At 39.8% G+C, this 24,919-nt stretch overlaps 1 protein-coding gene across 2 annotated transcripts in view; it reads left to right on the plus strand.

The window, feature by feature from the left end:
• Positions 1-24,919, plus strand: part of LOC149129304 (protein mono-ADP-ribosyltransferase PARP15-like) — a 110,087-nt gene that overhangs the window by 22,606 nt on the left and 62,562 nt on the right. The window lies entirely within an intron of this gene.

The raw sequence follows: 24,919 nt of genomic DNA on the forward strand, positions 1-24,919 counted from the left end.
AATGCCTTCTTCTTCATATCAGTAGCAAAAAGATAAATCTTCAGCACTGAAGCCACCAGTTCACATGATTTCAACCTTGTTTGGTCTTGTCGATGATGGACACTTGACCGCTACAGACAGCAGTAATACATCTCCCCTCCAGTGATATATAGATTGACACTCCCTAGTGCGCATATGTCCATCATTGCCAAGGCCAAACAAGGTGGATATTACGTGATCTGTTGGCAACAAGAGGACTTTCTCTCAAAGTGAAAAGGAGATTGCATGACTAGATTTTGACATCGATTTATAAGTCTACCCTTGACAGAGCCAGATACATTCCAAAGTCAGTCGTTCTGATGGTTTACTGTGTGTTCGCTGTCAAGTTTCTTTTCATCAGTGAACACCAGGCTGGGAAGCTTGTCTTTAGCAATCTGATGCAAGATAAGATGGCTGCTTTCCAGTCACATGACCTTATAAACTTGCATACGCTCATAATGGTGGATCATCTTATAGCACTTGATACACTGATTTCCAACTTATTTTTGCTGTAGCAGCCAGTTTTCTAATGCATCAACTAAGACTCCACCATATATTTTCCATGGTGCTTTTGATAAGCTGAGAGGTCTTCAGAATTCTTGTTCACTCACGTCTAGGTCAGTCAGTGGTGGAACCAGTCTCTTGAAATTTCTCAACAATTTTCCAGACTCTCATTTGCTTAATTTTAAGCTTTTTTTTTTTTTACTATAGATGTATTACCTTACTCCTTTTGTGGAAGGTTATGATTGTATTTTGATTTATAAATAACCAAATTAACAATGGTGGAGGATGTTCTGAAAATAGTGGGATGGAGGAAATTCAAAGAATTTTCATCTCTGTTGGCCACAAAAGGACTCTCTCTCTCTCAAAGTGAAAGGTAGACTGTATGATACTTGTGTATGAGCATTGAGGTCTAGTTCTCATGGGCATCCCATTTTGAATTCCTCTGTTTTGGCCTGGAAGACTATGATAAATAATAGTGGACTGAGAACTGAGCCCTGGTGAACCCCTACCTGAATGCAAAATTCATCACTGTATTATTCATAGCCAACTCTCACCTTTCTGACAGCACCACTGTACATGGATTGGACAGCTCTAACAAGCCACATCTCTGCTCCTACCTTCCTTAGAGACTACCATGTAACAGAGCAGGGAACTCTGTCAAAAGCTTTCTCCAGGTCAATGAAGACTAAGTACAATGGCTTAATTTTGGTCAAGTACTTTTCTTGCAGCTGCCTCACTAGGAAGATGGCATCTGTGGTACTCTTCCCAGGTACAAAACCAAACTGCATCTCATCTAGTTTAATTCTATTTCTAATCAATTGAGCTACAACCCTCTCAGTAACTTTCATGACTTGGTCCAGCAGTTTAATATCTCTGTAGTTGTTTCTATCTAAAACATCACCTTTACCCTTGTACCAGCTAACTATAATACTACTGCACCAGTCGTTGTGGATGGTGTCCTCCTGAATGACCTGGTTAATCCTATGCCACCAGAAATTTTAATCACCTTGGCAGTGATTCCTGATGGCCCACCAAGGGGCTTTCCCTGTCTTCATGTCCTTAACTGCCTTATCTATTATGCTGCTACCACCTGTGATGGCTGGTCCCTCAATTGGTTCCATATTTCATAGACTCTCCTTCTCCCATTCATTTTCCACATTTAGTAACCTTTCACAGTGACACTTCCATGCATCTTTCTTCTCGGAGTCACTAAGTGCAAGAATACCATTATCCATTCGCACAAATTTCTCCCCCACCACATCTCTACTCTCTCTGATACACTGCTTTGCAATCCTGAACACCTCACGCCTCTGACCCTCACCTTGTAGAACATTTGCTAATCTCTTACCTTCTGCTATTCTTTTTGGTATGTAAACCTGATACTTGGTTGCTGTTTTGGCTACCTTATATAATTCTCTGTTTCCACCATTTTTCCAGTCTTTTCAGGCTTGTCTCTTTGCTTTTATAGCTCTGTCCACCTCCTTGCTGCACCACCATCCACAATAACAAAGTCTCTGTCATTTGTTGTTAAGGTGGTCTGCAAAAGGATCTCATAGAGTTGGTCCTTCTGCTCATCAGTCAACTCAAACTGAGGGACATAAGCAGAGATAAATGTAACTGTTAATTTATCTATGATAAGATCTTCATTACCCTATCACATACTCTAACTACCTCAATTACCTTATCTACCCACTTTTTTGCTAACAGTATGCCTGAACCACCTACTCCATCCTTCCTGCCAACCCAGAAGAATTTTAACCTGTCTCTTACCCATGAGCAATCTAGCTGAGGCTTCCCTCCATCTAACTTCTTGTACACCACATACATCAACATGGCATTGCTCTACCATTTCAGCAATCTCCCCACTCCTTCCTTTCATTGTGCCAACACTGATGGTAGCGACCCTGAGATTGAGTACTTGGGAGTGGTTGCGGTAAGGTAGTTGTGGGAATTTTGTCATCACCTGAAAGGAAGATCTGCGAAAATGCTTTCCAGCTTGCATAGAGCTTTGATACAGAGTTTATTCAGTGAATCACAATGAACCAGTCTTCCCCACCTCGTCCAACATCTGGAGCAAGAGCCAACAAATGCGTCTGAGAATAGGGGGGGGGGGGTTACATAGGGCAGCTTAAGTATTATATGTCTAAATATTCAACTGTATACGACACACACCAAAGCACTTGTATGAAGGTTTTAAGGAGGCGGCATAAGGATATGCTCAAAATATATGTTTTTACATACACAGCACATGTGATGTATGAGTCACCAGGTGAAAATGTTAATGTACAAAGTAAAATGGTGGAGGTGGGGAGAGTGGGTTGGTGCAAAAATGGACGTTGAGCAGCCCTTGTGTAAACTAAGCTTATGCATCATATAGCTAGTCCGGGCATGGAAAGAAAGCTGTTGTATTTAATAATAATTATTATTCTTATCATTAAAATATTAATACTAAATTAATGTACCTGTACATTTTTAATCAATTAATTTATCTCATAAGCATTTTTGCAAGGAGAATGGGAGTCTGGCTGAAATTGAAAGGAAATGAAAATTACATGTGACCTTAGCAACTGGATATTGGAAGAAATGGGGGAATCCTAGATTCATTGACCAATTCACATATGAATAATAATAGCAAAAACTTCGCTGTTGATTCAGGAAAGACCAAACAAGGAAAAGAAAAGTTAAGAGAAAAACAATTGAAGTGAAGAAAGAAATTATCGCAAAACACGAAAATAGCGTTCGTATATCAGATCTCTCACTGTGCAGTACGGTATGCCTAAATCGACAATATCTACCATTCTAAAAAATAAGGAAGTGATAAAAGCAGCTGATGTTACAAAAGGATTGACTGTTATTAATAAACAAAGACCAAAGATACTCAAAGAATTGGAAGAGTAATTGCTTATTTTTATAAATGAGAAACAGTTAGCAGGTGACAATATCAGTGAAGCATTTGTTTGTGAGAAAGCATTAGAAATTTTAAATAATCAAGTAAAGAAAACCCCTGGTATAAGTACTGAAAGTGATACTTTTGAATCCAAAGCTGGCAGATGCTGGTTTGAGGAATTTAAGAAGAGAAGGGAAATGCACAGTGTGATTAGGCATGGAGAGGTAGCGAGTTCAAACAAGGAAGCAGCTGAGAAATTTGTGATTAAGTTTAGTGACTTGATAAAAGAAGGAGGTTATCTCCCCCAACAGGTATTTAACAGGGATGAAATAGGATTATTTTGGAAATGAATGCCAAATAGGACCTGTATTACTAAAGAAGAAAAAGTGTCACCAGGGTACAAGCCAATGAAAGATAGACTCACTCTTTTTCTATGTGGCAATGCAAGTGGTGATTTCGAGGTCAAGCCATTGCTTGTTTACCATTCTGATGATCCAAAGGTTTTCAAAAGAAACAATGGTATGAAGAGTAAATTACCTGTTTTGTGGTCGGCTAATATGAAGGCTTGGGTAACCAGACATTTTTTTATTGAGTGGATTCATCAAGTTTTTGCTCTGAGTGTTAAAAAATACCTAAAAGAAAAAAATTGCCACTAAAATGCCTTCTTGTGTTACACAATGATCCCGCTCACCCTCCAGGTTTGGAGGATGACTTAGTTGAAGAGTTTGATTTTATTCAGGTCAAATACCTGCCACCTAACACAACTTCTCTAATACAACTAATGGACCAACAGGTCATTGCAAACTTCAAGAAACTTTACACAAAAGCCCTGTTTCAAAAGTGTTTTCAAGTCACTAATGACACTCAGTTAATTCTCAAAGAATCTTGGAAAAATTGTGTTAATCTTATTAATAATGCATGGAACCAAGTGAGTTACAGAACCATGAATTCAGCATGGAGGAAACTTTGACCAGACTGTGTACCAGAACAAGGCTTTGAGGGGTTTGAGACAGCTACAAGTACTGCTGCTGTCGAGGAAATTGCCATTGTTGATGATATTGTCTCTATGGGAAAAACTATGGGCTTGGATGTTGACAGTAAAGATATTGAAGAGCTGGTAAAAGACCACCGTACTGAGGTTACACCGAAGAGCTTCAAAATGAACAGTAAAAGAATTTGGCTGAGGAAATGTCTTTGGATGAGGTGGAAGGAAAGAAGGATGTCACAAGTTCTTTAATCAAAGGAATTTGTGCTAAGTTGGAAAATATCACCTTGATACAGTGATAGCAAATAGAGCAGTAAACCTTTTCAATGACAATGTCACGTCTCATTTTAGAAAAAATTTACAATGCAGGCAAAAAGAACTAACATTGGAAAGGCTTTTACTGAAAGAAAAGAAACCCTAGAGAAAGATTTACCTGAGCCAAAGAGAGAGAGAGAAGGGAAGAACCCCCTGAAAGACAGTTACCAGAAGATTTATGGAAGGGGACTCCCCTTCTAAGAACTAACACTTTTGTGTTGTATTTACATTTTCAATAAATGTTTTTTATACCAAAATATATAGTGTAAGCATGTACATAAGCATTTATCTGGTGCATGGAAGTGAATTAATCTATTTTACATTAATTGTAATGGGGATAATATGATTCGATTCTCAAGCAATTTGGTTTTCGAAAAAAACTTTCAGAACAAATTATGGTCAAGAACTGAGATTGCTCTGTATATATATCATCATCATCATCATTTAACATCCGCTTTCCATGCGATCTGGCAGAGTTTCTACAGCTGGATGCCCTTCCTAACGCCAACCACTCCGAGAGTGTAGTTGGTGCTTTTACTTGCCACCAACACGAGGGCCAGTCACACGGTACTGGCAACGGCCACACTCAAAAAGGTGCTTTTTACATGCCACCTGCATGGGAGCCAGTCGACCTGGCTCAAATGATTTTCTAATGTGCCACCAGCACAAGTGCTAGAAGGCAACTCTGGTAACGATTCCGCTCAAAGGGTGCTATTTATGGGCCACTAGCACAGAAGCCAGACAGCTGCTCTGGCAATGAACACACTCGGACAGTGCTCTTAGTGCTCCACTGGCGCTGGTGCCAGTCATCGAGTATGGTTCAATTGCGATTTTGATTTCACTTGCCCCAGCAGGTCTTTGCAAGCAGAGTTTAGTGTCCAATGAAAGAGAGGTTGGCATGGGTGCCAGTTGTCGGATTCGGTTCAATTTCGATTTCAGATTTCAAATTCCAAATTCACTTACCTCAACAGGTCTTCGCAAGCAGAATTTTTAGTGTTCAATGAAGTAAAGATACGAATTAGTGAGCTGGCTACACTTCTGGCAGAGGTCACAGATTATGCTCTCACTTGCTTTGTCGGGTCTTCTCACGCACAGCATATTTCCAAAGGTCTCGGTCACAAGTCATTGCCTAGGTGAGGCCTAATGTTTGAAGGTTGTGCCACACCAACTCATCCCAGGTCTTGCTGGGCCCACCTCTTCCACAGGTTCCCTCAACTGCTAGGGTGTGGCACTTTTTCACGCAGCTATCCTCGTCCATTCTTGCCACATGTCCATACCAGCGCAATCGCCTCTCTTGCACACACCAACTGATGCTTCTTATGTTCAGCTTTTCTCTCAAGGTACTTACACTCTGTCGTGTATGCACACTGACATTACACATCCATCAAAGCATACTGGCTTCATTCCTTGCAAGCTTACACATGTCTTCAACAGTCACGGCCCATGTTTCGTTGCCATGTAGCATGGCTGTTCGTACACATGCATCATACAGTCTGCCTTTTACTCTGAGAGAGAGGCCCTTTGTTACCAGCAGAGGTAAGAGCTCTCTAAACTTTGCCCAAGCTATTCGTATTCTAACAGCTATACTTTCAGTGCACCCTCCCCTGCTACAAACTTGGTCACCTAGGTAGTGGAAGCTATCAACTACTTCTAGTTTTTCACCCCGGAGTGTGGTAATGGTTATTTTCTGCACATTTTCAGTGTTTATTGCTCCTGAGCATCTGCCACATACAAAAACTATCTTCCCAGTTAGCCGTCCTTTGATATTGCTGCACCTCTTATGTATCCATAGCTTCCACTGGGTACATCTTATAGAGTTACTACCTACTCCTTTTCTACATACTGAGCAAGACCATCTACCTGAAGGGGTTTGTGTTTTGTCTACCTTCCGACTTATTAGGACTTTGGTTTCAGCTATGTTGACTCTTAAGGCCCTTTGATTCTAGTCCTTGCTTCCACACCTGAAACTTCTCCTCTAGTTCTGATAGTGACTCAGCAATTAGTGCAAGGTCATCAGCATAGAGGAGCTCCCAGGGGCATCCCATCTTAAATTCCTGTGTTATTGCCTGGAGGACTATGATAAATAGGAGGGGGCTGAAGACTGAACCTTGGTGGACCCCTAGCTCTACCCGGAATTCTTCACTGTACATATATATATATATATATATATATATATGTATATATATATATATATGTATACATAGTGAAACTATTAAAAGCGAAACAATTTATAACTGTTACTTCATCGAAAGTTTCACTTTTTTTCTTCATGTTTTGAGATGTAATACGGAACCAATGCCAATGTTGCATTGTTTTAATTCAAAAAAATTACATGATGACACTCCTGGGGTCTCATAGTATTGCCATGTAAAATTTGATTTGATGATACCAAATTAAAACTTATATCTTAAATTCAACAACGAATATAGTGATGAAGTTTACACTTAAGACAAATATATTTTATGGTACTTATAATCCACTGAAATATTACAGGTATCATCATTAATATACTAGTTTAAAGCTACTAACTTTTCAGTTAAAATATAAAAAAAAAAGACTTACAAATCTTTCAGTATAATAAAAATTTGGCTTTAAATATAGTTATGTTAAATAATGTTGTCACATTTTAAATTTGGGAAAATATCACAAGGAAAAAAGTTTGTTCATGTCCTTTTGCATAACTTAAAAAATTTTATCACAACCTAATACACCTATCAGTTTTTTTAATTTTTAAAAAATTTAGTAAAAATTAGTATCACTTTATGTATTTATATATATATAATGATTGCTTCATCTTGACAGACTACAGCTGTCCCATCAACACACCACACCCCATCACACAGCACAATCCATCCATTAATGAGCCCTCAGATGACTTTTAAGACCAGCTGCTGACTGACAGGGTTTCGAACATAAGTGACAGGTATTCAAGTTTCTTCTATGTCTTTGCCCTTGGAAACCTGATTCTGAAGGAATGTTTTTGTGAACTAGCATATGTCTTTTAAATCCAGATATTGTCTTACAAGTTTTGTGACACATGACACTAGTTGTAGGAGGCAGTTGGTGTCCAAGATTATTACCAGTTTGGGCATTTCGATTTTCATGTGACTTCATATGATTCACGTATCCTGCTTCTGACAGCAGAACAATCACACACAATACATATCCAATGTTCACTGCTGATTACAGTCCCAATTGTTCCTTTGCGACAGGCGCTTTTAAGCTCAGAGTGCTGAATCATCTTTTCCTCCCAGGCATTGCAACCAGTCCTAACAGTACCTCTCCACTTGTCCCAATCCAGGAACATCATCTTCCCAATCACTTTTGTTCATATCTAGTTTCTTCAGGTTTTCCTTCACACAGTCTTTATACCTTTTCCTCGGCTTATGCTGTGGTCGCTTACCAGAGTTGAGTTCACCATAAAAAAGATGCTTTGGCAAACGCTCGTCTTTCATTCTAATAACATGTCCATCTCATTTGAACCAAGATAACATGTTGTTCAATTGAGCTACAATGTGCCATGGGCAAAACTTGTATATCTAGTATGAAACATTCCCACTTGACTCCCAAGATACAGCTGAGGCCCTTTTGATGAAATCTCTCCAGCATTTTCATATGACACCTGAAAGTGGTCCACATCTCACTGGAATAAAGAAGTGCCATCAATACACACGTTTTATAGATACTGGTTTTTGTCTGCAGGGAAATACCTCTCTCCACCCAGACTCACTTTTCAAGCTTTCCAACTTCCCTTCCCTATTCGATAGAATATCTCTGCATCAAGACCACCATCTCTTGACACTGTTCTTCCAAGGTAAACAAAAGTGTCAATGATTTTTAACTTTGTTCCATTCATAAAAATGTTTGGTTCAGAATATGCCTGTCCTGGCCCAGGAGGACAAACAATACTTTGGTTTTCCCCAGACTAATTACAAATCCAAAATGTACACATGCAGTGGAAAACCTGTCCATTAAATGTTGCGTTTCCCCCTCTGAGTGTGCCAACAAATCAGCATAAAGTAATTCTCTTACAAGTGTTTTGAAAGTCTTTGCAGTTAAACTGGGTCAAATTAAAAATGTGACCAGATGTCCAAAAACTGATTCCGATTCTCCTGTTGTAATCCTTCGAAACACACCAAAGCAGTAAAATAGAGAAAAGGGTAGGGGCAGGAATATCTCCCTGTTTGACACTGTTGTCCACAAAAAATTCATGTGATAGTTCACCATTAAAGACTACCTGAACTTTCATGTTTTTCTGTAGTTCCTTAAAGATGCTCACAAAATGTTTTGTTTACACAAAACAATCCACAGTGCCCCCTTGTTTACCGTGTCAAATACCTTAGTTAAATCTATGAAGACCTGGTATAGTGGCATTTGTTCCTCTAAGCATTTCTCCTGAATCTGCCTCACAGAATATATCATGTCCATTGTTCCTCGTTCATCATCATATGTTCCCTTGAAGTCAAAAGATGGAAATGAGGTTATTAAAGATCCTCCTGGAATAATGAATAGATGGAGAGAACACTTTGCAGATCTTTTCCAAAATCTGTTTGTAGTGAACATGGATATCATAAGCAACATTCTGCAAAGAATACCTTCAGGGTATCACATGTGGATGCACATTCTCAACAAGACAATCTAACATGATTCTTGAAAGTATCTTTCTGGTATATGCCAAAAAATTTATCCCTCTAGAATTACCACACATTGCTTTTGGGCCTTTACCCTTGTATACAGAGATTAGAATGCCATTTATCCATTCCAGTGGCACAGGAGACACATTCCAAAATTGAGCTGTCAGGCTATGAACTTCAGATGAAATGTGATCCCCGCCTGCTTTCAGAATTTCAACTGGAATACCATCCAATCCAGAAGTTTTACCTGATCTTAGTGTTATGTTTCCCTCGGACTGACTCGCAGAGATAACATAACGAGTTATACAATTTAATTATTACATTTATTGTTCAATTACATACAAAGAACGCACTCACCCAATGTTCGTTATGAATAAACAAAAGTCATGTCCGCCATATATATATCAATGACATTTTACTACGACAGTCCCACAAGACAACAACAAAGAAACAATGAACTCAGACGAACCACATGACACACGGAACGTCAGACGAATTACAAATCTAACAGTCCATATAACACCTCCCCACTGAAATTGATGCTACACAAGAAGTATCAACAGCAAAGTCTCTCTTGGGTTTTACGGGTTCTCTTGGACCGTCTTGGGTTGTCTGGTCCATACTCTGGAACGGGTAACATGGTCTTGGGTCTGGTTTGTCTTTGTGTTAGTGGCACAGTTTCCGAGATCTCCATCGGGTGATCTGTTGCAAATTCAAATACAGTGTTTTCTGCATCACCAGGTTCATTGTCTTCCTCAGTTGTGTACCGCGGTCGCAGCTGTTCCCAGTGTCGTCTCCACATCGGGCCATGAGGTATGACCTTCACGTTAAAGCAGCGAGTACCCAATGACTTCTTAATGATTGCTGGTACCCATCAGGGATCTTTGTCTCGGCGAGGTCCATAGTATAGTGCATACACAGGATCTCCGGCCTTGTACTGCCTGGTAACTTTAGCGACATCAGCCGAGCTTGGAGTCACCTGAGACTTATGTGCTTCCTTAGACTGTTTGCCTTGAGCAATGTGTACTGGCGATGGCAGCAGAGAATCAATCCTTGTTCGTATCTGCCGGTGATTCAAAAGTTCACTTGGAGAGAATCCACAGGATGTCGGTGTTCTCCGGTACTGCATCAAGAATTCTTGAAGTGCTCGTGTCGGCGGAAGAGAAGACTTCCTCAGAGCTTGTTTGAAGGTCTGCACCAAACGTTCCGCTGCTCCATTGGTAGCTGGGTGGTAAGGTGCACCTGTCAGGTGTGTGATCCCGCGTTCTTTGCACCAGCTCTGGAACTCCTCAGACGTAAAAGTTGGTGCGTTATCGGTGACCAGTGTGTGAGGAAATCCGAAGTGCGCAAAGTCTTCCTCAAGCAGATTTAAAGTGGCTTTGGAGGACGTAGAGGAAGTAGGATGAATGCATGGGTACTTGGAATAAGCATCTGTGATCACCAGCCAATCTCTACCCATAAAATTTATTGCATGGTCCAGATGTAAGCGGCTCCACGGCTTTTCTGGTAACATCCATGGGTGAACTGGAGGCTTAGATGGCTGCCTTTGATGTTCGTTACATGAATCACATCGTCGACTGGCTATCTCTATAGCAGCATCGATACCAGGCCAATATACAGCAGTTCTTGCTAGCTGTTTCATGCGTTCCATGCCAAAGTGTCCGAGATGCAGAAGATTGAGGATCTTTGGCTGCAAGCTATGTGGAATCACAACTCTAGATCCATGTATAAGGCATCCATGACAGATACTAAGTGAGTTTGATAACTTACGGAACTTGTTAACTTCGTCATTGATCTCCATGTTCTTTGGTGGCCAGCCTTCACGGACGTAGCGCATCACTGTAGATATCACTGGATCTTTCCCTGACTCTTGACGGAGGACGTTAGCATCCACAGGTTGGACTTGAATACTAAGAGCTTTGATGGCACACACCATGTCTATGTCTTCACCATTTTCCTTTCTGTCAAAGTCGTTGTCATCACCGAATGGCAAGCGACTGAGGGCATCAGCATTGCCATGATCTGCTGATTTCCGATATTCAATGGTGTAGTCAAACTGGTTCAGCCACAGGGCCCATCGTGCTAGTCTGTTAGCAGCGAGAAGTGGCGTCCCTTTCCTCGGACTGAATAGTGATGTCAGTGGCTTGTGGTCAGTCACGAGTACGAATTTACGACCGTACAAATATTGGTAAAACTTCTGCAAGCCAAATATGATAGCTAGGGCTTCCTTTTGAATTTGACTGTAGTTACGCTGTGCAGAAGTGAGAGTCTTGGACATATTGGATATTGGGCGCTCGCTTCCATCAGGATAGCGGTGAAACAGGACTGCTCCAATACCAACGTTTGATGCGTCGCAAGCCAGTCCCAAAGTTTTGTTTGGATCGAAGTGTATCAGAACTTGACTTGATGAAAGTACATTTTTCAAGTGATCAAAAACTGACTGTTCCTCATCTCCCCACTTCCAAATAGTTGACTTTTTCGTAAGACAATAGAGTGGCTCTGCTATACTGGCTAGGTTTGGGATAAACTTTCCATAAAACTGAACTGAACCTAGGAAAGATTTCAAGCTTGATTCGTTCGTTGGAGATGGCATCTTTAAGACTGCTTCGACTTTGGATCCCTTAGTGATCCCTTCAGCCGACAAAATGTGTCCAAGGTATTCTACACTGGGTAGTGCAAACTGGCACTTTTCACGGCGACATCTGAGTCCATTGTCGCTTAGACGTGTGAGCAGACACTTTAGGTTGTTTAAGTGACTGTTTGCATCTTTCCCACTGACGAGCATGTCATCCTGGAAGACGGCCACTCCAGGTAGATCATGGGTCAGGTTTTCCATGATCTCCTGAAAGTAACCAGGTGCTGACTTAATTCCAAAAGGGAGTCATTGTTGCAGGAGTACTCCACGGTGAGTGCTGAGTGCGAGTCTGCGTTGACTTTCTGGAGCCAGCTTGATCTGATTATAGGCATCAGCAAGGTCTATCTTTGTATATCTGAATCCACCTCCGAGTTTCTGCATCAGTTCAGCAGGGAGTGGCATTGGATGACGGTGATCAGCAAGTTGGTCATTAATTCCCACAGAGTAGTCACCACAAATCCGTAGTTTGGGCTTCAGGTTGCTTGAAGTGTGTGCTTTACGAATCGGTACCACTGGCGTTCCGTATTCATTGAATTGAACAGGCTTCCAGATTCCCTTGGCGATGCCTTCTTCGTAACCTTTGGCCAGGTCATCACGAAGAGCAAATGGGACCGGACGTGCCTTGTGAAAGACTGGTGTTGCGTCCGATTTGAACTTCACTTCCAGTTCAAAGTTCTTGAGACATCCCAATTCTTGCTTGAAAAGATCTGGAAATTCATCACACATGTTGTTACAATCTTGCTGTAGGGAAACATAGGGCTCGCTTGAGGTCTTTGGATACATCCCTTCTGCACCTTCCCTCTTAGCTTGGCTGTCTATGCTTTTCAAACCTAGAGCAGTGTCTACGGAAATTCCCAGAGTCTGGATAGCATTCCGACCCAGCAAATTAAGATCAGAGATCTTGGTGACTATGTAAGGTATAAGATCCTGCTTACCAGTTGTTGGATCCTTGGTTTGGCCCATGAAAGTTCCTAGAACAGGCAGGTTGTGCTTGCTGGCAGATTCATAGCGATGCTTGACATCTTGCAGCTTTGGTCTTCCAAGTTGTTTCCAGACTGACAAGGAAACAAAATTGCCTGTAGTAGCAGTGTCCAATTCCATTGTGAACAGTCTGTTCTGGATTGTTACTGGCACAATTAAACTGTGAGTGTCTCGGGAAACTTCACCTAGGATCGCCTTGACTAGCTCAGCTTTTGTGATTCTTTTCACGGGAGTTTGTGAATGGCCATTGCGTTGCTGATGTTTTTTCCTACACACCGCTTGCAAATGACCCTTTTTGTCACAAAAATGACATTTGGTTTCCCTGAAAGGACAGTCTGTTGCTTTGTGGGCCTTTCCACATCGGTAGCATTTCTCCTGGTTTGTGGAATAAGACTGCTGATGTTTCTTTTGAGGACTCTTATTCCTGTTCTGCTGGACCTTGTACACCTGCTTGGTTTTGGAACCGTATACAGTTTCTTTTGCAACCTTTGCTGCGTCTTCAGTCTCAATGGCAACTTGGACAGCACGGGCAAAATCTAGTTCTGAGTCTTTTATCTTAAAAAGCGCCTTCAGAACCGCTTCATTGTTAACCGAACATATGAATCTCTGTCTCAGAGCTTCATCCTGTGGGTTGGTGATCGCTGGAAAATCACAGGTAGCTGCATCCTGGCGTATACGTGCTGCCAGCTCCTGGAGAGTTTCGCCTGGCTTCCGCTGCATATCACTCCAAAACTTGAAACGCTCTCTCACAGTGAAAAGTTTAGGGTCGAACTGTTCCTTCATGAAGTCAACGATTTCGTCCATTATCAAGTTGTTGATATCTTTAGGCGGATTTTGTTGGGTAGCCAGATTAGCAAGTAGTTTGTAAACAGTAGCAGTCTGATTGGTCAGGAACACTTGTGCCATGCGTTTTTCAGGTACAGCATTAGCAGCCACAAACGTACGGAATCTTGACCAGTAATCAGGCCATAGTTCTGTCGCTGAATCAAATGCAGTAAATGGTGGAATCGACACTGTTGTTGAAGCAGCTGAAAAATAGCCACTAGAATCGCCTTCAACTTGTCGAGCACCAAACAGTTTTAACAGAGCATCCATATCTCTCTGATGTTGTTGCATTTGCTTGTCCATTTGTTCCCTAAACAATTTAATAAGTTCTACTGTCTGTTTTTCAGCCATTGTTATTACGATGAATAATTTTACGGTAAAGTAAGCATGTATCCTACCGGCGACGCCAATAAACTCTGTTATGTTTCCCTCGGGTGACTCGCAGAGATAACAAAACGAGTTATACAATTTAATTATTACATTTATTGTTCAATTACATACAAAGAACGCACTCACCCAATGTTCGTTATGAATAAACAAAAGTCATGTCCGCCATATATATATCAATGACATTTTACTACGACAGTCCCACAAGACAACAACAATGAAACAATGAACTCAGACGAACCACATGACACACGGAACGTCAGACGAATTACATATCTAACAGTCCATATAACACTTAGTTTACATAATGCCGGATTTACTTCTTCAATGGAAGGTCTATCGTTCATGTGTTGCACTATCTTTCTTTTCAGAATGTTGTTTATGATATCCATGTTCACTACAGACAAATTGAGGAAAAGATCTGCAAAGTGTTCTCTCCATCTATTCATTATTCCAGGAGGATCTTTAATAACCTCATTTCCATCTTTTGACTTCAAGGGAACATATGATGAAGACTGCAGTCCAGAAGCCTTGCAGTAATAAACTATAAAAACATTTAATCTCTTTTCTGTGAAAGGCTGTCTGTACTTCCTGAGACAAGTTTCTCCACCAAATGTCTTTAAGCCTCCTAAGTTCTTTTTGCAAGTCTGCTTTCTGAGACTTGTACAACTTATCTAGTTGCATTTTGTTCTTCATGTTTGGGCCAAGAAGCTTTTCATGAGTGGACGTCTTTGTTGCGAAAAGCTCATTTATCACATTATCATAGGAATCAAACCAGCATCAGTACAGTTTCCTCTTATAACCTAATACACCTGATCCCATTTTATATATTCCATCCCGAAAAGAATATTCAAGATGAACATTGCTGCATCTCTCCTGAAATAATTGCAAAACTTGTGGTCGTTTTAGCTGCACTGCACCTGCACTTTTGATACTTGTACACCTGCACTTTTGATACTTGTACACCTGCACTACAAATCTTCTTAAGGACCCTGAACTTGAACTTGACCCTTCCGAGTTAATACAAAGTCAATCATGTGTCCTTCCTTTCATCTTGGGTGAATCCAGGTAACTTCATGCTCCAACTTATGATGAAAGAAAGTATTCCCATCAACCAATCTTAGCTCAGAACACATTTGTAGCAGATGCAACCCATTGTTGTTCACCTTTCCTATTCCGTAATGCCAAGTACATTCCAAGTACCATAGTCTCTACCAACACATGCATTAAAGTCACCAAACACAGCCAACTTCTCATTCAAAGGGACTGACAGAATACCTCTTCTAAGCTCCTCATAAAATGCTTGGATATTTTCCTCACTAGCCGAAAGTGTAGAAGCATAAATAGAGAAGACAGTTACAAAACATCCACAAGAAAAAGGGATCCAGAGTTTCATCATGCGTGTATTTATGCTTTGTGGTTGTTCTAGGTCTTTTAGCAAATCACTTCTAATTGCAAACCCAACACCGCCTTCCCTTTTCTCTACCTTCAGCTTCCCAAACTAGAATAATGTGAAACCTGCTGTTCTTTCAACAAGATGATCTTTATCTGAACATCTTGTTTCAGAAAGAGCTGCAATATCAACATTAAGACACCTTAGCTCCTTAGTTACTAGAACTGTTCTTCTTTCAGGCCTATCTGCTCAATCTAAAAAGGGTTCTCACATTCCAAAAGGTCAGGTGAAAAGAAACCTTATTCCTTGCATACTTGTTACCCTTGTTTATATCAAGTCTTTGTTTATTCCGGCTCATGTATTTGCATACATATTTTTTGTATATCTGTATGCATTTCTATATGTGTATATATTTGTATGTATATTTGTATTTAAGTAGATATACATGTAATTTTGTGTGTGCATTGCCCAAACTAAAAGTATCTAATCGTCTTTGGATACTTTTCAAATGCCATCATGTAACACTCTCTATCCCTGTATATCGTTTACCCTTTCTCTTTCTAATTTTCTGTTTCTCTTTCTTTTATTTCTTTTTCTTCTTTTCCACTGCTTTTGTCCTCCTCTCCATACATAATGTTTTCCTTCTCTTTCTATCGTCTGTAACAACAAACTTGTATAAGCATATGCTAGGAGATTTTGTGCACCTGCATGTGTGTGCGTGCATACACATATATGCATTTTTATATATATTTATGTCCTGCCTCTATATATATCTGTATATGTATGTAGCTATGTACCTGCATCTGTATGTTTAGTGTATGTATGTATATTATAGATGGTTTGGTATGTGTGTGTATATACTGCTAAATATATATGTAATCTATCGAGAAATTTTTTTTAAAATTGGATATATCTTTTAATTCATTAATTGATTAATATTTTACAGCTAATTATTTACCCTGGGTATTCAGGCTCTGTCCTTCTTTAATAAGGTATTTTTAATTTAAGAGTTTTCTGCAAGTTTTATAATAATATAATAATATGTGTAACAACTATCAAAGTAATTGTATTTTTTTGCTTATAACTTTATCTTGCTCCATTCTAAACAAAACTGTCTGACAAATGAGAACATGAAACTCTGAGTAACAGTTTTTGTGATATTTTTGCTGTTTTTTGATAATATATATATATATATATATTTATATATATATATATATATCATCATCATCATCATCATCATCATCGTTTAACATCTGCTTTCCATGCTAGCATAGGTTGGACGATTTGACTGAGGACTGGTGAACCAGAAGGCTGCACCAGGCTCCAATTTGATCTGGCAGTGTTTCTACAGCAGGATACCCTTCCTAATGCCAACCACTCCGAGAGTGTAGTGGGTGCTTTTACATGCCACCAGCACGAAGGCCAGTCAGGCAGTACTGGCAACGGCCACGCTCAAAATGGTGTATTTTACATGCCACCTGCACAGGAACCAGTCCAGCAGCACTGACAACGATCTTGCTTGAATGTCTCTACACGTGCCACCAGCACAAGTGCCAGAAAGGTGACGCTGGGCACAGGTGCCATCACGATTTCGCTTTCGCTTGCCCCAACAGTCGTCGAATTTAATTTGATTTCGATTTCACTTGCCTCAACACGTCTTCGCAAGCGGAGTTTAGTGTCCAATGAAGGAAAGGTATGCATAGGTAGGCTGGCTACACTCTTGGCAGAGGCCTTGGATTTAGGTCTCACTTGGCTTGCTGGGTCTTCTCACAGACAGCATATATCCTCTATAGTATATCGTGCGAATTTATAATTCACTGTGTCTTATATAATATCGACGTTTTTATATCTTATTATGTGTATAATTTGTACTTATTTTACTTACATATTTTTTAAATGCCTATGTATTTATAAATGTTTTAAAATATTTTTAGATATTTGCGGGCTTATAAAAATATGTATATGTCTACATGCTTGTATGTTATTAATACTTCTGTTAAGTTGAGCTTTATGTCGCTTTATTAATGTCGAAGTAAGTTTGCATATATATATTGTATATTCTGCTGGATAATAGGTCATGTTCCTCTAGTTTTCTGCTCGTATTGCCTCCACTCAAATTATATATATATATATGTATATATATATGCGTATATATATATATATGTATGTATATATATATTTCCATATAATATAAATAATATATGTTTATATCTATATATATATATATGTGTGTGTATATATATATACATATAATATAAATAATATATGTATGTATATATATATATATGTATATATATGTATGTATGTATATATATTTATGCATATATGTGTATAGGACATCACCAATATGAAATACGAAAACAAACGAGTTAAATACACAATCAACGAGAGAAAAATATGATAAACATAAGTAAACACAGAAACCGACCCTTCATCAGTTGTCAGCTGTCTGTCCACTCCCCATTTTGAGCATTCAACGACAATATGATTCTTCAAAGACAGTTACTCCTTTGAATTCTAAAATAAATTTAGGATTTATGGAAGGTCAAAGTTGGGAACAAAAACAGGAGAGTGGAGACATACAAAGAAACTGAGCGAAAATGAACATGGAAGGTCATTAGACCAGAACAAGAGGAAGATAGTGAATGCTGGGATAAATATTTTCTTTGAAAAGAGAAAAGATAGAAGAGAGAGGAGGAAAACTTCCAGTCCTTTGAACGACTGAAGGAAAAGAAAGATGGACAATGGTCACATGTGAGCAACAAGAGAGTGAAAAAGAGAAAGAGGGTGAGAGAGAGAGACATACCGACAGATAGAAAACAGTGAAAGTGGGAAGGGAGAAAAAGGGAATTAGACAAGGATGGAGGAAGAAAACAGTAAAAAGTAGAGTCGCATTAAAAAGGTTGAGATAAACTTACTTGGAAATGGATGCATGGTATTCAATTATATATATATATATATATATATATATATATATATATATATATATACACGTAGGTACTGTAAATTTTAGAGGTAATACTTGATAAATGTAAGCACCTGTAAATGCCGGATAGTGACACAGAGGTGAAAGAATATATTAAACGTAAATTGAAAACAGAACACAAAGGATATCGCGGTGCACATGTTTCAAGCGTTATACACGATCTGTCATTACATCAGTATATATTGTTGATATAAAGGATGGTTTAAAGCTATCGTAGCCGCAAACATTTTCAGTCCCAAGATTACATTACAAAAGAAAAAGGAAAAGTCCACTTAGTATTATCCATTATAATAGGTTTATTCTTGAAACTGTTATATCTGCATAAATGTTCGTTGGTATTCAGAAATCTGCCCACACTGTACCATAATTCAGCATAGAGTGAATGATAAATAGATTGGATTGTATTTAACTAGCGTGTATCAGATAGAAAGAGAAGATAAAAAATAAAAGAAATAAAGAAATAAGAAATAAATCCATAAAGTAGAAAAAGAGATAAAAAGATAAAATACTATAGAGTTGAGAACAGGATGCTGTCTTGGATGGGATTGCAGTGGTCATAAATTATTTCTTAGCTTGACCACTCTTGGAATATAGATTAGGGTTGTAATTTGATATCATTGTGATGAGTGGTCAGTTTACCCAAACACACCACTAAAGATTCCTAACTTTATAAACTTATCTATTACATGGCTACATACTCTTGCTTAGAAGATAAATAAATAATAATGAAAGGGGTAAAAGGTAATTTGAAAATATAAAAAGTAAAAAAGAAAATTCGAAAATATTAAAAAAAATTAGAAAATATAAAAAGAAAATTAGGATTGAAGTTAAAAATTAAAATTAAAAGTATGAAGAACAATTATAATAGTAATAATAATAATATAGTGATTGGAAAAATATTGTGATTGGGGGAATTTCCGGTTTATCTACTTGTGTAAATTATATGGCATTGGGCGACTTCTACTATATTTCTATTTTAATCATTTAGGGATTGCTATATGAAGTTTAAAGAGTCTAGGTTTCTATCCCCTAATGAATACTAGTATAATATTGTTATAAACATTGAAGTAATTCGTGTTATTTAATGTAATCTTTGTGTATTGTAGTGTTATTCGAAATTTTAGAGTCAGTGACTAAATTATTTAGATACGTTCTCTGTAAATAAGTCTAAAGGCCTCGGATTATTAAATATGTGTGTACTATATGGGATCAGAATCTAGCTAGGCGAAAGTAAACTGAATATATACATGTATATACAGGAGGAGGAGACCCTCTTCGGTCATGAGTGACCATGGGATTGCACCTAGAAAATTACCCTCCGAGGCACAAGTCTGGGCAAGGTTCTTTTGTGGAAGGCCCCTCTCCACACCACTGATGTTATCCAAGGGAAATGCAAAGGCCAAGACAGCTTGGAACCAGTGATGTCGCAACTCATTTCTACAGCTGAGTTAACTGGAGCAACGTGAAATAAAGTGTCTTGCTCAAGAACACAACTTTCAGCCCGGTCCGGGAATCGAACTCACAACCTCACAATCATAAGCTCCACGCTCTAACAAAATTTTCTAAGTGATAAATATGTAAAGGTAATTTACTTAATATTTTTCACTGACGTTATTTCTTTATTTTCTGCAAAGTGCACAAAAAAGCTACACGTTTGCATTATGTTATATATACAATAATAATAAAGGACGTTACCATATATACGTTTACAAACCAAGGCCGTTATATAGACCTCATTGACTCAAGTCAGAAAAGGGGTGCATATTATATACAAGGTTTAGGTTTTTCAGAGGTACAGCCCCCGAAAAATCCCCTGCGTATTATACTCAAGGGCGGACTTTCTAATATATATATATATATATATATATATATATATATATATACATATATATATTAGAAAGTTTGGAGGAGTTATACAGGAATTATATATTAGAAAAAATAATAAGGTACTTAGATATCTGGATGGTTGTACATTTTATACTATAAAAAGAGACAAATCCTCTGAAGAAAAATTAAATCTGGAGAATCTACAAGAATAGATGCAAGCCTTAATTTATAAAAGCATGTGACATATTAATAAAAATCTGTAAATGTACAACCATCCAGATCTCTGAGTGTCTCACGATTTTGGCATTTGCTGTTTCATTCAATCATGTTACCAAAAATCACAAAGAATATTCTCCTCGTGATGTATTTACTGCCTGTTCCACCTAAACACAGACCCCCCCCTTCTCTCTCTCTCTCTTCGATTTTACCACTCGGTTCGCCAACTCGTCCCCGCCTTAACCCTAACTCTATATAAACCAGCTCAATGCTCCAATCACATACACGACTCCCAATTCCTCTGCTGATAGAACACGAAATTTAGAAGATGAACAGTTAAGATTTTATCCTTTCAGCCTCGTTCATGTACTCCTGTTTCTGCGTAGATCATAACCTATCCCCCAACCATTCGTTCTTTATTATCTATCTATTTCTTTACCATGTAAACATAGTTCCGATAGCCTCGTCTTCCTTGTTTGTCTTAAGTTCATACACATCCGTTAATCGTCACATTTTATTTATTTTATTCAAGTTTATCATTTCGTTAATTCATTCTCTCTAAATTTGTTTAACCATAGTATACAAGTGGAGAAGATGCTCTCATCTAAACTTGCTGGCTCTCAGTACGCCCCTTCCACCTGTACCGGAAGTTCCTATCCTCTGTCATCCTTGGTTGTCTCCCGTGAACACTTCTAGGGGCCTAATGCCATCCCCTCCCCTACCCAGGGTTTCATCGATCTTTCAGCGCATAAAGATGGTGTAGTGTATGCAGGTTGTAGGCATTGCTTTGTTTATGAATTCTGCCAAATGCAAGCTTTCTTTTCAGGTACACGACACTGCTGTCCCTCATCCCAGGGTCTCACAGGCCCACACCTCCAACACCGCCAGAATTGGCATTCTCAACGTCGGCACACTGAGAGGTAGGTCTGGTGAGATTGTTGAGATGCTTGAACGGAAACACGTAGATTTGTGCTGCATCCAAGAAGTAAGGTGGAGAGGAGGTTCCGCACAGGTACAAGATTTTCTGGGCAGGGAACACTGATGGGGTCGGGGGTGTGGGAATACTTCTTGCAGAGAAATGGGTTGATAAGGTAATCGAGGTAGTCAGAGTATGTGACAGAGTACTTAAGATTAGATTAGTGCTTCACCATAGGTAAGCTACCATCATCTCGGCCTATGCCCCTCAACCGGGGCTACTGAAGGAGCAGAAAGACCGATTTTATGACACCCTGTTGCAGACTACCTCATTGACGAATGACAGGGACCTTCTCTTTGTGGCTGATGACTTCAATGGACATGTTGGACAACATGCAGGGGGCTTCCATGGCATACATGGAGGCTATGGCTTCGGTTCCCGAAATGAGGAGGGAACCAGACTGCTGGAGTTCTGTGATGCAAGTGACCTTATGGTTTGCAATACCAACTTCAGGAAACCTGCCAGTCACCTAGTCACCTACCGTTCTGGCAGACACACTAGCCAAATCGATTACATCCTTGCCAGAAATAGGGAAAGAGGACGGCTTATAAATGCCAAAACCTTTCCAGGCGAAGAATGTACTCCTCAACATAGATTAGTAATTAGCGACTTCAGGATCAGGGCTAAATGGATGCCCAGAAGACGACCAGCTTGGAGGAGAAGGGTCTGGAAGGTTAAAGATCCTGCAAATGGACAGAGACTTAGAGACCTATTACTCGAAGCCTTTGACAAAATAGAAGGGGATATAGGATCACATGATGTGGAAGACAACTGGACCTTTCTACGAGACAACCTGCTGAGAGCCACCGACCAGATCTGTGGATGGTGCAAAGTCCCCTCTCGACCAAAGATAATGTGGTGGTGGAACAACGTGGTTGACAGGACTATTAGACAAAAGAAACAGGCTTGAAAGGACTGGAAGAACGGTGGTAGCAGGGAATTGTATCAGACTGCCAGAAGGGAAGCTAGGAGACAGGTTTAGTTCGCCAGAGGGGAAGCAGATAAGAAAAAAATTGGCAATGTTCTGCGCAGTGAGGACCAAAGACTTGACGAGTTTCATGTTGTAAGACAGTGTGTGTGAGAGAATAGTGATGTCGTAGGAGAGAAATGTGTTCGCATGGATGATGGTATGCTTGCACTAAACGAGGCTGCAAAGAGAGAGATTTGGAGACGCCACTATGAAAGGTTGCTAAATGAAGAGAATGAATGGGAGAAAGAGAGTCTGCTGAATGTCAACCCAACAGAGGGACCATCTATCCTAATTGACAGTATCATGGTAGATAAAGCAATCAAGAGTATGAAGACAGGGAAAGCCCCTGGTTCATCAGGAATCACTGCAGAGATGCTCAAAATATCTGGCCGTGTCGGCTATAGCCTAGTCACCCATATTGTTAACCAGGTGATACACGAAGGAGTCATACCCAATGACTGGTGTAGCAGCACCATAGTCAACTGCTACAAAGGTAAAGGTGACGCTTTAGATACAAATAATTACAGAGGTATCAAGCCTTTAGATCAGGTAATGAAAGTCACGGAGAAGGTCATAGCTCAACTGCTTAGGGAGCGAGTCAGTTTAGATGAGATGTAGTTTGGGTTCGTGCCAGGGAAAAGCACCACTGATGCTATATTTCTGGTAAGACAGCTGCAGGAGAAATACCTAGCCAAGGATAAACCTCTGTACCTGGCTTTCATTGACATGGAGAAAGCTTTGACAGGGTTTCCTGATCCCTTATCTGGTGGTCAATGAGGAAACTAGGGATAGATGAATCGTTAGTGAGAGCTGTGTGAGCCATGTACAGGGATGCTGTCAGTAAGGTGAGGGTTGGCAATGAGTACAGTGAAGAATTCCAGGTAGAGGTAGAGGTCCATCAAGGTTCAGTCCTCAGCCCCTTCCTATTTATCATAATCCTCTAGGCTTCGATCTCACTTGCCCCAACAGGTCTTCACAGGCAGGGTTTTGTGTCCAAAGAAGGAAAGGTATGCATAGGTGGGCTGGCCACAGGTTATAGCATTCCGACCCAGCAAATTAAGATCAGAGATCTTGGTGACGATGTAAGGTATTATATTCTGCTTACCAGTTGTTGGATCCTTGGTTTGGCCCATGAAAGTTCTCAGAACAGGCAGGTCGTGCTTGCTGGCAGATTCATAGCAATGCTTGACATCTTGCAGCTTTGGTCTTCCAAGTTGTTTCCAGACTGACAAGGAAACAAAATTGCCTGTAGTGGCAGTGTCCAATTCCATTGTGAACAGTCTGTTCTGGATTGTTATTGGCACAATTAAACAGTGAGTGTCTCGGGAAACTTCACCTAGGATCGCCTTGACTAGCTCAGCTTTTGTGATTCTTTTCACGGGAGTTTGTGAATGGCCATTGCGTTGCTGGTGTTGTTTTTTCCTACACACCGCTTGCAAATGTCCCTTTTTGTCACAAAAATGACATTTGGTTTCTCTGAAAGGACAGTCTGTTGCTTTGTGAGCCTTTCCACATCGCTAGCATTTCTCCTGGTCTGTGGAATAAGACTGCTGATGGCTCTTTTGAAGACTCTTATTCTTGTTCTGTTGGACCTTGTAGACTTGCTTGGTTTTGGAACCGTAGACAGTTTCTTTTGCAACCTTTGCTGCGTCTTCAGTCTCGATGGCAACTTGGACAGCACGGGCAAAATCTAGTTCTGTGTCTTTGATCTAAAAAGCGCCTTCAGAACCGCTTCATTGTTGACCGAACATATGAATCTCTGTCTCAGAGCCTCATCCTGTGGGTTGGTGATCGACAGAAAATCACAGGTAGCTGCATCCTGGCGTATACGTGCTGCCAACTCCTGGAGAGTTTCGCCTGGCTTCCGCTGCATATCACTCCAAAACTTGAAACGCTCTCTCACAATGAAAAGTTTTAGGACGAACTGTTCTTTCATGAAGTCAACGATTTCGTCCATTGTCAAGTTGTTGATATCTTTAGGCGGATTTTGTTGGGTAGCCAGATTAGCAAGTTGCTTGTAAACAGTAGCGGTCTGATTGGTCAGGAACACCTGTGCCATGCGTTGTTCAGGTACAGCATTAGCAGCCACAAACGTGCGGAATCTTGACCAGTAATCAGGCCATAGTTCTGTTGCTGAATCAAATGCAGCAAATGGTGGAATCGACACCGTCGTCGAAGCAGCTGAAAAATAGCCACTGGAATCGCCTTCAACTTGTCGAGCACCAAACAGTTTTAACAGAGTGTCCATATCTCTCTTATGTTGTTGCATTTGCTTGTCCATTTGTTCCCTAAACAATTTAATAAGTTCTACTGTCTGTTTTTCAGCCATTGTTATTACGATGAATAATTTTACGGTAAAGTAAGCATGTAATCCTACCGG

This window comes from Octopus bimaculoides, unplaced genomic scaffold (assembly GCF_046866305.1).
Source record: "Octopus bimaculoides isolate indiv1 unplaced genomic scaffold, ASM4686630v1 contig68, whole genome shotgun sequence".
Lineage (NCBI taxonomy): Eukaryota > Metazoa > Mollusca > Cephalopoda > Octopoda > Octopodidae > Octopus > Octopus bimaculoides.